This window comes from Salmo salar, chromosome 15 (assembly GCF_965601325.2).
Source record: "Salmo salar chromosome 15, fSalSal1, whole genome shotgun sequence".
NCBI classification, from domain to species: Eukaryota; Metazoa; Chordata; class Actinopteri; order Salmoniformes; family Salmonidae; genus Salmo; species Salmo salar.
In genome coordinates, this window is record NC_138305.1 from 55785998 (window position 1) to 55797990 (window position 11993).

Here is an 11993-nt window from a genome sequence, read left to right on the forward strand (position 1 = left end):
GTAAGTGGGCAAACGTACAAAATCAGCAGGGGATCAAATACTTTTTTCCCCCACTGTATGTGAAAACGGTGCATTTCTATTATCTGTGGTTAAAAAGACAAGAAAGGTCCTAAAAATGCTTCTGTGACATCACAGTGTAGGATTAAAGGATTTAAAAACGGATTTTCAAAAACCTGCAACGAGTTCCTGGCCAGAGGGACGTTATTTTCTTGGTCCCCACATCACCGCGAATATCAGTGTTTGAAGATCACTGTTTTTAAAATGTTTCAACTTTAGATGATGTCATTGGGTAAAACTTTGTAGCTTAAAAAATGTTCTACTAAACTTAGAAATGCGCTGATTTCACATATATGAACACTGGTATTACACTGGAGGTAATGAGGTTGAAAAGTGGCGGCATTGCCCTTTAAGTAAAGCGTTACCATACTCTAGTACCTTTATCATCTCAGTCATTTTCAAACCCTGGTTAACAACTAACAAACCTCATGGCATGGCTAAAAGAGTGAAGGAACTCAGCACTGATAAGATATACAGTACTGCATATGTTCATTTTAGCCTAACATAGGAACATCTCCTGGGCATAGAATTAGATACACTTGTATTACCATTTCACCTCGCAAACACCTACTCATTCTCCCAGATTTAGCAGTTAATGCCTATTATAACTAGGTACTGCTAACTATCATAACTCAACTATGATATAATCAAACACTTTCAAAACTTTTTTTTAAATGCAGTGACAAAAAGTGCTTACCTTCAATGTCCTCTTTGCCAGAGACAGTTTGGCAGCAACTCTGTCAATTTATGGTCCTGAGAGGATCAGCTGGTCACATTTAATAAATGATTTACCAGACCCACTCACTGACCTGGCTGAACAGGAGATTCACCTGGCCAGGCTGACTAGCTTACATTATGATGGAGCATGGCTCATCCCTCTTGAGAAAAGCACTGCAGGGTTTTACAGATGTTCCAGTATTCTTAGTGCCTTCAAAATAACTCAAAACAATTGAAGAGGTGCAACATCAACAAGTCTGTCATTCTTTCCCTGCATCACACAAAAAAGCTGAATTACTTAATTATTCTAGGTTGTTCTTTGTTTGTAGAAGTCCTGTCATTTCAGAAAGCAGAACTACAATAAATACTTTACCATCTCCACAATGTTTTATGACATTCCACTCCTGTAGACCTGTAGCTGTACAACTAAACTCCATATTGGATCCACCGATTGGCTTATGATGGTGATCTGTCACTGTTGAAAGCTGGGAACAGATTATTGAGCCAACATATTCCTGCCACTCATGAGGGATCTGCTGTCTGATTCATCTTGCTCTATTCTATTCATCATTTTCATCTCCCCGAGTATGAAATATCACAATGTAATCTGTAGGACTCCAGCATGGAAAAATGTAATCTCATTCCAACTCAGAGTATTGTCTCTGTGTGTGTCTTTGTGAAATGTTTGATTCTAAAAGTGAACTCCAGCTTGTAATGTACACTCTTTGAAAAAAAGGGTTCCAAAAGGGTTCTTCGCCTGTCCCCATAGGAAAACCCTATTTTGTTCAAGGTAGAATAATTTTTGGTTTGAGGTAGAACCATTTTGGGTTCCATGTAGAACCCTCTGTAGAATGGGTTCTACATGGAACCAATCAAGGTTCTTCAAAGGGTTCTCCTACAGGGACATCAGAACTGCCTCAGTTCGTCGGGGCACGGACTCTACAAGCTGTCGAAAGCGTTCCACAGGGATGCTGACCCTGAAGTGGATTTAACAAGTGACATCAGTAAGGGATCAAAGCTTTCACCCGGATTCACCTGGTCAGTCTGTCATGGAAAGAGCAGGTGTTCTTAATGTTTTCTGCACTGAGTATATAGCACCTTTTTATTCTAAACGCGATGCCTAAGGACAGGATGACGCTCAATTCTATGCTGGCTCTGTCATTGAAATGATTGTCAATCAATGAAATGATTGAATCTGATATTGACTGGTGATTTAGTTTGTGTAGTGTTCTTTCATCCTAATTGTAAAACAATTTAATTGTGAAATTGTAACGTAATAAAAGTCAGCCCTAACCTGTATATAACATGAAACTATTTTATTAACAGAAGAAAGTTTATCTAAAATATTCAAGCAAAACCAAAACTAAAGCAGAACGAGTACATTCTTACCAGTTCTTTAACAAATGCCCTTTCATCCCATCATTATGGAAATCTACAAAACGCAAACAAGCAGGTGGTTTCTAAATCCGATTTTAATGATCAAAACATACGCTTCAAAGTATCCATTTCAAAGGCACAGACAGTCCACAAATATAGTTTCCGATGCAACATTTCTCAAGTTTATATCACAGGGTACATATTCAAAAGCAAAAAGACAATTTTCCATGATCTGAAAATAATTCTTCATCTTATGATCACCAAACGGACACAAACAATGGTATGAGTCACACAAAATACTGAGGATGTTATATTTCTGTCGGGTCCATGATTGTCCCTATGAGCAGGATGAGGCCTGTGAGCTCATCATACACTATAAGCATAAATGGCCTGTCGAAAGTAATCCTGGAAGGGACATAGAAGTCCAGGGCGATGTCCAAACTCCCCTCCCCCTCTGACTCAGTCTCATCCACCTCTGGAGCCCAGAGAGAGAGGGGGGGAGAGAGATGTGCTGAGAAGATTTGGTGCAAGAGGTCAACACAAATAGGCACAGACACATGCATACACACACACACACACGTACACGTGGATTTTGTATTGTAGATATGTGGTAGTGGTGGAGTAGGGGCTTGAGGGCACACAGTGTGTTGTGAAATCTGTAAATGTATTGTAATGTTTCAGAAATAGTATAAATGCCTTAATTTTGCTGGACCCCAGGAAGAGTAGCTGCTGCCTTGGCAGCATAATAAATACAAATACAAACTGAGGGAAAGTCTAATCTCTGCCCCAAATACTTTCTGATACACTTGTACTAAGCAGAACTTTGTTGGTTGTAAGAATTCCTTATCCTGATTAAATAGCAAATAAGCTGTTTTTTCCAACTATAACAATCTTTATGTATTGTCACGTCAAAGCTTTCCAGTTATCCTCCTACCTGAATGAGTTTCAGGGAATTCTTTAAAGAAACCCCAGAGAAGTCAGCTGATACCCCAAACGCTTTCAGTAGACTTCACAAACTGCAGCATTTCTTCATGAGGAACTTTGGGAAGCGGATTTATAACTGGCTGTGTAAAAATACCAATCAATGTGTTAATGGATTGTGTTTAGAAAGCTGTCTTGTTATTGCATGAGCCCATGTGGTAGGCGACTTGACGCTTACTGAAGCAGAAATAAGTAATTATTGCTGACTCGGGATCAGCTCAGCACAATTCATCATTCTGCTAAACAACACGCACCTCGTGACACGAGTGGGTCTGTAGAAAAGGTCCCTGAACACAGCACACCATCAATCAATATACACCCACCAACAAACACACACCCACAATTCAAACCCACGCATTCACGTGCACATTTACACACACAGAAACACATACACAAATCCATCCACCTGCCCACACAAACAGAGACACCCATTCACCCACACACTCGAACAAACATACACCCACTTGCTCCCTCCTTTGAGGAGAGTCGAGGCCAGTGTACCCAGGATTCAGGTTGGAGCCAAAAGTCCATCCTGGCTGCAGAGAGACACCCCTCCAGGAGCTGAACCTCTCCCTTGGGCAGCAGGAGGGAGGCCAGCCTGGGGAGGCCTGGTGGAGGGGGTCAGGGGAGGAAGGAGGAGTAGGATAGCCACAGCACTGTGGTGGAACAGTTAGCATCATACAGCTTCCTCAGCTCTGTAGACTTCACGGAACATCATGGGAACTTTCACACTCGACGACCCGTTCACGTGGAAACGCCATTGACGGTGTGACGCCTGTCGAATGGACGCTCCCACTTACCTGTAGGGAATTGCAAATATCAAATGCACTGTAGATGACACTTTCCTACCCTGTCATTCAATTACAAACATAGTACTTTCATAATATCTTGATAGGTTTATGTCATATACTGTAGGTCACACCAGTGGTTCCCAACCAGGGGTACTAGGACCCCTGGGGGTACATGGGCCTATCCACAGTGGATACTTGAAAACTCATGAGTCCATAAGGTTACTGGTAAAATGCACAAGAGGGTATTTCAGGGGTACTCTGGGCAGAGCAAAATTCAGTTGGTGGTACGGTAACCAAAAAAGGTTGGGAACCACTGGTCTACACTAAAGATAAAGATTACATGATTTACTGTGCTCAGAACTAATTTGACAAAGAGAATAATTAATCGGATCAAATGTATTTATATAGCCCTTCTTACATCAGCTGATATCTCAAAGTGCTGTACAGAAACCCAGCCTAAAACCCCAAACAGCAAGCAATGCAGGTGTAGAAGCACGGTGGCTAGGAAAAAAACTCCCTAGAAAGGCCAAACCCTAGGAAGAAACCTAGAGAGGAACCAGGCTGTGAGGGGTGGCCAGTCCTCTTCTGGCTGTGCCGGTGGAGATTATAACAGAACATGGCCAAGATGTTCAAATGTTCATAAATGACCAGCATGGTCAAATAATATTAATCACAGTGGTTGTCGAGGGTGCAACAGGTCAGCACATTATACTTTTAAAATGTACAAGGTTGATCAGAATTAGTTTGTCTGAGCCATCGTGACTATAGCTTCAGGTTTCTGACCAGCGTATCCAGTGCTGTGTTGTTAACGCTGGCCATGGCCTTCTGGGGTTGGGCAATAAGATTCTTGAGTAACTTCTGGTAGTCTGGTTTTGGCTTCCTGTCCACGTGCAGGCCAATCCACACCATCAGCTGAGCCCCACCTCACCCACCTTCCTCCAGCGGTGTGAGGGCAGACAGCATAGCCTCTCCCCGCTCCTCGGTCGTGTGCCCCAACCCCAAGGTTGTGAGCAGCTCGGTCCGGGTGAAAGTGCCAGAGACCCTGGAGAGAAGACCCAGGGCGGAGGCTGTGGCCCAGCCGGCTGCTGGCAAGGTCATGGTAGGGGCTGAAGGCCAAGGCAGCATTGTGTCCAGCTGCTGCTGCTGCTGGGGGCCCTGGCCCTCCTCTCCGCCCCTGGCGGTCCTCTGGGAGGGTTCTTTAGCAGTGCTGCCAAGGCACTGAATAGTATGCCTAAGAGCCCAGATAGCACTGTTATGCTGTTCATTACTAACACTTAACATTAACACATGGTGAGTGGGTAGCAGAGAGACACTCATTCCCCAGATGGCCCCTTCTCATCGCTGCCTGCTGTGTGTTTGCTGTTTACACACAGAGATGAGCTGAGAAACTTTTTTTTTACTTTGTTTTATGTAACATTCCCTTTAGTGGTAGACCCTCTGCTGCACTGACCTCATACGCAAACTACCAGCCAAATAAATGTGTTTATCCAAAGTATGAACATCTGTCATTAACCATTTACTGTATTTTGACTGTGGACAATGGAGCATATACCCATTATTTTTCTAATATATACCCATTATTTTTCTAATATATATATATATACACACATTCATGGCATGCTTATGTCCACAGAAGATATAAAAGTAATGTTATGATCAAAGTTTTCTTTTTCAATTTACCCCCAATGTTCAGCTCATTATTTGAATGTGTTTGCGGCTTCTGACGAAGCTTGTTAATACTAGTACGTCTGCTGAAATGTCAATGTGCTTATTAATCACTGCTTGCTTGAACTCAATGATACCCATGCTAATTAACTACCTGGCAGTCAGTTTGTTACCAGGGTTACAGCACTGGAACCAATCTGAGAGACTGCTTACCTGGCCTTATGTTGCCATCTTGTGGCTAAGAAAGCACTAGTGTAATTAACTTAGTTCAGTTGGACTGAGGTTGCTTTGTTGAACTCATTTTATTAAGAGGTCTAGATTAGAGAAAGACATCTCAGACATCCTGCATCCCTAAATGAGGTCCTAAACTGGACAGCTCTCTCAATTTGTTGAGTTCATAGGCATGTACCTTAAACTGGGAACTTTGTCAAACTTATATTCAGTGTAACCATGATTTAATTGAGTCTGAGGTGTCTGTAGAACAGAAGTTCAGATGGTGAGGATGAAGAGACAGTAAAGAAGAATCCACAGAACCAGCAGCAGCAGCTCCAGCTCTGACATCGCACCACAAGGGGGCACCACATTCCTAGAAATAACACCATCGCTGAAAGACTAGAGAAACAGCCAACATAAGTGATTGAAACATGGAGACAACCAGAGCATTGAATTTACCTCGAGTTAACTGAAGGCAATTCCTTGAGACAATTGTAGTGTTGGTGTAATGTTCAGAGTAGAGAATATTCACTGTATGAATGAACATACCCTTATGCCTGGGAATTGCCACTGTTTGCAGAAATCAATTTTTCTAGAAGAGTGAAGTCACTATGTTGATGAGAAGGATGTGTCCCAATCCTCAGTACTGTCTTCTTGTGTGCCCTCCCTGAGATGCACTCCCTCTGTAACCTCCTTATCCTTCAACTTCACAGCGCAGCAGCCTCCCGAGTGGCGCAGCGGTCTAAGGCACTGCATCTCAGTGCAAGAGGCGTCACTACAGTCCCTGGTTCAAATCCAGGCTGAATGACATCTGGCCATGATTGGGAGTCCAATAGGGCGGCGCACAATTGGCCCAGCGTTGTCCGGGTTTGGCCAGGGTAGGCAGTCATTGTAAATAAGAATTTGTTCTTAGCGGACTTGCCTAGTTTAAATAAAGGTTAAATAAAAGTAAAATAATCTCTCTTCACAACCTCTCCTTTCTCCACCTATTCTCCAAAGCCATCCTCTGCATTCACATCTTCCTCCAACCTCTGCCATATCTATGTCTAGCAATTTCTTCTCGGTCTTTCTTTTGTGACATCCAGCCTCTCCTGCTTAGGGACCGTGTGCTTTCCCTCCCACTGCTCCTTGTTACTGCCCTGTCCAGCCTCCTTCAAAACCTCCCCTTCCAATTCCACCTCTTCAGAGCTCTTCTCTACCTCCTCTAAGTTCTTTATTTTCCACTTCTACACTCAATTCTTATTTTACACAGTCATGCAACTTGTCACTGTCCTGTACAATTTCTTCCCTGAGATAATCATCTTCACTCAACTTTTTCTTTCTCTTCGCCGTTTTCTTGCTCCTCCTTGCCAAAGTCACCCCCCCTCCCTCAAAGCTGTATCCTCTTCTTTCTCCTCCTTCAGCACTCACCTCTTCCTCCACAACCACTCTCTCCAACCTCTGCCATCCATCTATTTCTCTGTCGCTTTCCTGTTGCTCAGGGACTGTTTCCTGCGGTTTGTCACCATCTTCTCCAACATCATACACCTCCTTTACCACCTCTTCAAAAAAGGTCTCTTCTCCACTCACGTCTTCATTTAAATATTCCCGTTTGCCACTTCATTGTTAACGCTCTCCTGGATACAGCTCAGTGTTCTGGTCTTTAGACTGGGCTCCCTTCTCCTTCCTTCTCAACAGCACCATTCCTCAGGGTGACTGACATCTCTATACACTGTGGCTCACATTCAGCTTCACTGTATCACCTCTGTTAGATTCAGATCTAATTCCAACCGGGGGTTTGACTCCAAGCCGCTCGCTGTCGGCTCTAACCCTGATATTTATCCACAGAGTTTCCTTGTTCAGGTCCAGAACATAGCTGTACGCGCCCTCGTCTGAGACAGTGTGTAGACGCCTTTCTCTGGGAGAAGTTGTCCTCGTCCATACAGAGCTCGCTGTACGTCTGCTCCTCAGCGGTCTTCTCCATCCAGATCCACACGTCCTTGTCAGCAGAGGGTAGATTGAGATTTAAAAATCCATTTGACTCAGTGTCACTCACAGAGCTCCAAGTATCTTTACTCAGACCCAATGGGGCATTTGACTCCCTGTGAATCATAGTATTCCTGATACACTGATTCCAATCTCCCCTCTGGTGCTTTGAGGGCCATGTTGTGAGAGAGTCATAATGGATACTGGATTGGGCAGACAAAATGTGTTCAGCCAGGGGAGAGGGGGTTATCTGGGTCTCCACTACAGGGCTGGAGGTCCTCCTCATCCATGGCGGTTGCTCCCTGGTCCTCTCCTAAACCAGAGACAGAATCCAGGTCTGGGCTTCTGGTGGAATCAGAGGTCTGGTCAGGGTTGGGGACAGTGGTCTCTGATGGGGGTGAAGGTCTCTGGTGTTGGTTGGTTCGTATTGTCTCTGACCAGGATTCAGCTCATGTCAAAGTCAGATGTATTGTTCTATTGAACAACAAATAACAAATAATTGAAAGCCCTTAGTTTTTTTTATTAAGAGCCACTGTCTTGTCAAAGGCTTGTAAAGACTATTACTCTATACATGTAAATGGTCGGTAGAGCAACATTTGAAAGAATACCGTAGTGTGGAACAATTAGACATGACATTCCATTCATCCAGTCCAGGGTAGTGTTCTAAGAACTGGGACACAGGTTATGGACTGCTCATCTGGAGTAGTGTGTGTGACATTAGCAAAAAGAAACAAGATATTACAAAGCAGAGACTTGTGTCTACTGATGATATACAGTACATCGTTGTGCAGCAAAAGCCACTGGGTTCATCAGATGCATGGTTTCCACTGTGTATTAACAAGGGAGTTCACTCTAGAGGGTGTCAGGCTCCAGTAGTGGTGGGATCCCCCAGGCCATGCCGTGCTATCCTGAAGGCTTCCTCTACATTCTCCTTGGGCTCTCTGGACAGTGTCACTCATGTCCACTAGGCCTGGATCTATCAACTTAACCAGAGCCAGGAAGGACAGGCCACTGCACCAGCTCTGCCCAAAGTCGCGCACCTCCACCACAAACCCGGCACAATAAATAAGGGATAGACCATCAGGGTGTGCAATAAAAGCCGTCATTACTCAGATGACTATACCCGAAAATTGCATTTGTTTACTGTGGGGAACGCACAACAACATAGGCTACTGTAACAGCAAAACAAACAATGTACAGTAGGCCTATATCAGAACACCTCCAGTGAAACATGGCCAATATTAGACCACCAACACAGTAGGGCTGATGGGTCCTTACCAGTTTACACCCTGTCAGTTCCTCCAGTAAAGCCATGAGAACCCTGCCACCCTGAATGTCTGTGAACAAGTCCTCTATCTCCAGATAAAGGGCACACTGGGTGAAAAAAAATATATATATGTTGATCCACATCTGATATCAATTTTTTTCACTACAGTGGTCCTGAGTGACACACTACTCAGCTCATCAATGTCAAATATAAAAATGTCAGGACTACAACTCAAGAGGGCTAGACAGTTGGTTAGTGTAGTTTCAGAGGGGGTGCCTCAACTCTAACCCTGTCCAAGTGCATATTTATCCGCCTGGTGAAAGTCTTCTGGATAGCTTCCCTCTCACCTGAGAGAGATGTTTGATGATGTGCCATTCGTCTGGCATTATCACAGACACTGCAGAGAAAGTTCACACTGAAATATGTGCTATAATGCGTTCAAAACATCCATATGAAAACATTGCACACGACCGTGCAGTAAAGGGTGCAGTCAGTAGGAAAGGAAAGGCAAGCCCTACAGGTGATGGCGCAACGCACCAAAAATATGAAATAAGGACAAATGTGAATGCATATCCATAACACAGTCTATTAAAATACAATCTCAATTGAAAAAGTTTGATTTTATTGAATGCGATTGTTTCTCTTTCAACACCATCTGATAAAAAAAATATCAGAACGATTTAATCAAGCCAAGGACTGATAGGAAACTGAATGTCTGAGGAAAAAGATTTGGGAATCAACAAGGAGAGGTCTATCAAATTATTAAAATGAGCTTGAAGCACATTCAGTCGCCGTTCACTTCTCCAATAGATTCTTCGGTTTCAAAGAGACTTGCATTCGTCTGCCTTGCCATCAGGAAGCTTGGCAATGTCAGACCCTAACGTGAAGAATATCCACATTTTACATTGCCATTATATTTTTTCAGGCTGAACAGGACTAACAATGTCTAACAAAGTAGTGAAATAACTTGTTATTTAGTTCCACATCAATAAAAAAATAAGTTGTGATGTGTCAAACAGAGAATCTAACCTGAACACACTAGAACTCCTCGACGTTATAACCCCGCCTATGGCGTAATCGCAATTAACCTGAACCTGGTAATGCTGTCATATACAATATCAATCTATACACACACACACACAAAAGTATGTGGACACCCCTTCAAATTTGTGGATTCGGCTATTTCAGCCACACCCGTTGCTGTCAGGTAGATTTATATATAAAGACATATATAAAAACCTGAGCACACAGCCAGGACTAATCGCCCAACACCAGAGCCTGACCTCACGAATGCTCGTGGCTGAATGGAAGCAGGTCCCCACAGCAATGTTTCAACATCTAGTGGAAAGCCTTCCCAGGAGAGTGGAGGCTGTTAAATCAGCAATGAGGGGACCAACTCCATGATTTTGGAATAAGCTGTTTGACGAGCACGTGTCCACATAAGTTTGAATGACTGAAAGTGTAGACTATATCTATACAGAGAAACAAATGGTGGAGTTTATATGCAGATATATAGACCCTGCCTCTTGTTTGTTGAAAATCTCAAACGTATGTTATTCAGAAACAATGCAAAAGGCTGAAGGAAAATTAGCAAAAGTTTATCTTACCTGAAACAGTTCTGATCTGAATTAACAGCTGAGGAACATAACACTACAGTATGTGCATATAAAATGTGTATTTGCATAGAAAATTAGACACTTGACGATTTCAGATGCCCTCAGAAAATGTACACAAAAAAGTAAACTGAAGTCAATTCTGGAGGTAACTATCAAAAAAGAAAAGGTTACACACCTACAGAGACATACTCTGGTAGCAGCTTCAGAGGGTGGTTTAGGTCTTCATCCAGATTACAGAAGTATGGGAAAACTTTTCCATAGATGTGTGTGAACGTGTTTTCTGTTGACTGGGTAGGAGAAAGAGACTTCTACAGTCCAGCTGTACTCTGATCCTCATGCTTCACTGTGAGGGATCCCTAAAGGAGGACAGGAGAGAGAGATCGCTCTGACACCCACCATGATCTACACACACACAGGGTTTATAAAAAGTATGACAAAGAAGGTCATTGAATTCCAATGCTGGGTCAGCCAACAAACAGTTGGTGAGGGCCAAAGATTGGATCCCAAATGTACAGATACTAGTGATAGAATGTGGCAACTCGACAGTGCATGACAGGAAAATCTTCTCCTTGCAAACAATGTCTGGTTACCGCACATGGCTTTTTCTTCCTGCTTCAAGAAAGGTGAGGGTACATGTGGTTCCGTCACCGCCGTGGAAAGCAGGGTTCTCCGTGGAGAATCTGTCCAAGGAACATCGCACGTGAAACTCCTGAATCTCCAGAAGTCACGCCTTAGCTTCCTTATTTTACTTTATGCAACCCTGTTTCACCACAAGCAATTGTCCTTGCAAGAGTATATCACAAGGTTGCAAATGGCTGTGCATCTTTAGCATGTTACACGACCAGCAAGACACAGCCACAGGCCCTGGGGTGTAAGGATTAGTCCAAACTAATATTCAGGTAGGTAGGTCCCTCCCCGTTCCGTTTACTTCCGATTAAGACATTTTATGTAACAGAATCGGCGCCCCAATACTTACCTATAGTTAACTAACTAGCTACCTACTCACTCACAAACAAACCCCAAAAAGTTCCATCAACTTGTGTTGTGAAAATATATAAAGCACCGTTTTCATAGAAATACAGTTAGAATAGCGCAACTCATACAATTTTACAAACCTGTGTGGAATGTGTGCATGGTTTCTTTCTACAATCTTCGTTTAAACGTTTCTGTTCTTACCGGAAGCGGAAGCCACTAATGACGTCGTATAACCGGAAGCTTATTTTCACCAATTATGTTAAAACGTTTGTCAGACGATTCTGTTTTAAATATATATATATTATCTAGGACTATAAGTATTATTAAATAAAATGTTTTCGTAAGTTATTTCTTCACCCACGCTGTGTA

General features: G+C 43.1%; 1 long non-coding RNA gene and 1 other non-coding gene across 2 annotated transcripts; both read right to left on the minus strand.

The window, feature by feature from the left end:
* Positions 1 to 2228: 2228 nt before the first annotated feature.
* LOC106571613 (uncharacterized) lies at positions 2229 to 11860 on the minus strand. Its single transcript, XR_001320955.3, has 3 exons — positions 11765 to 11860; positions 10825 to 11005; positions 2229 to 3932 (listed from the first exon to the last, which is right to left on the minus strand). It is a non-coding gene; the product is annotated as an uncharacterized LOC106571613 (long non-coding RNA).
* LOC123727582 (small Cajal body-specific RNA 13) lies at positions 11177 to 11463 on the minus strand. Its single transcript, XR_006759576.2, has one exon.
* Positions 11861 to 11993: the final 133 nt, after the last annotated feature.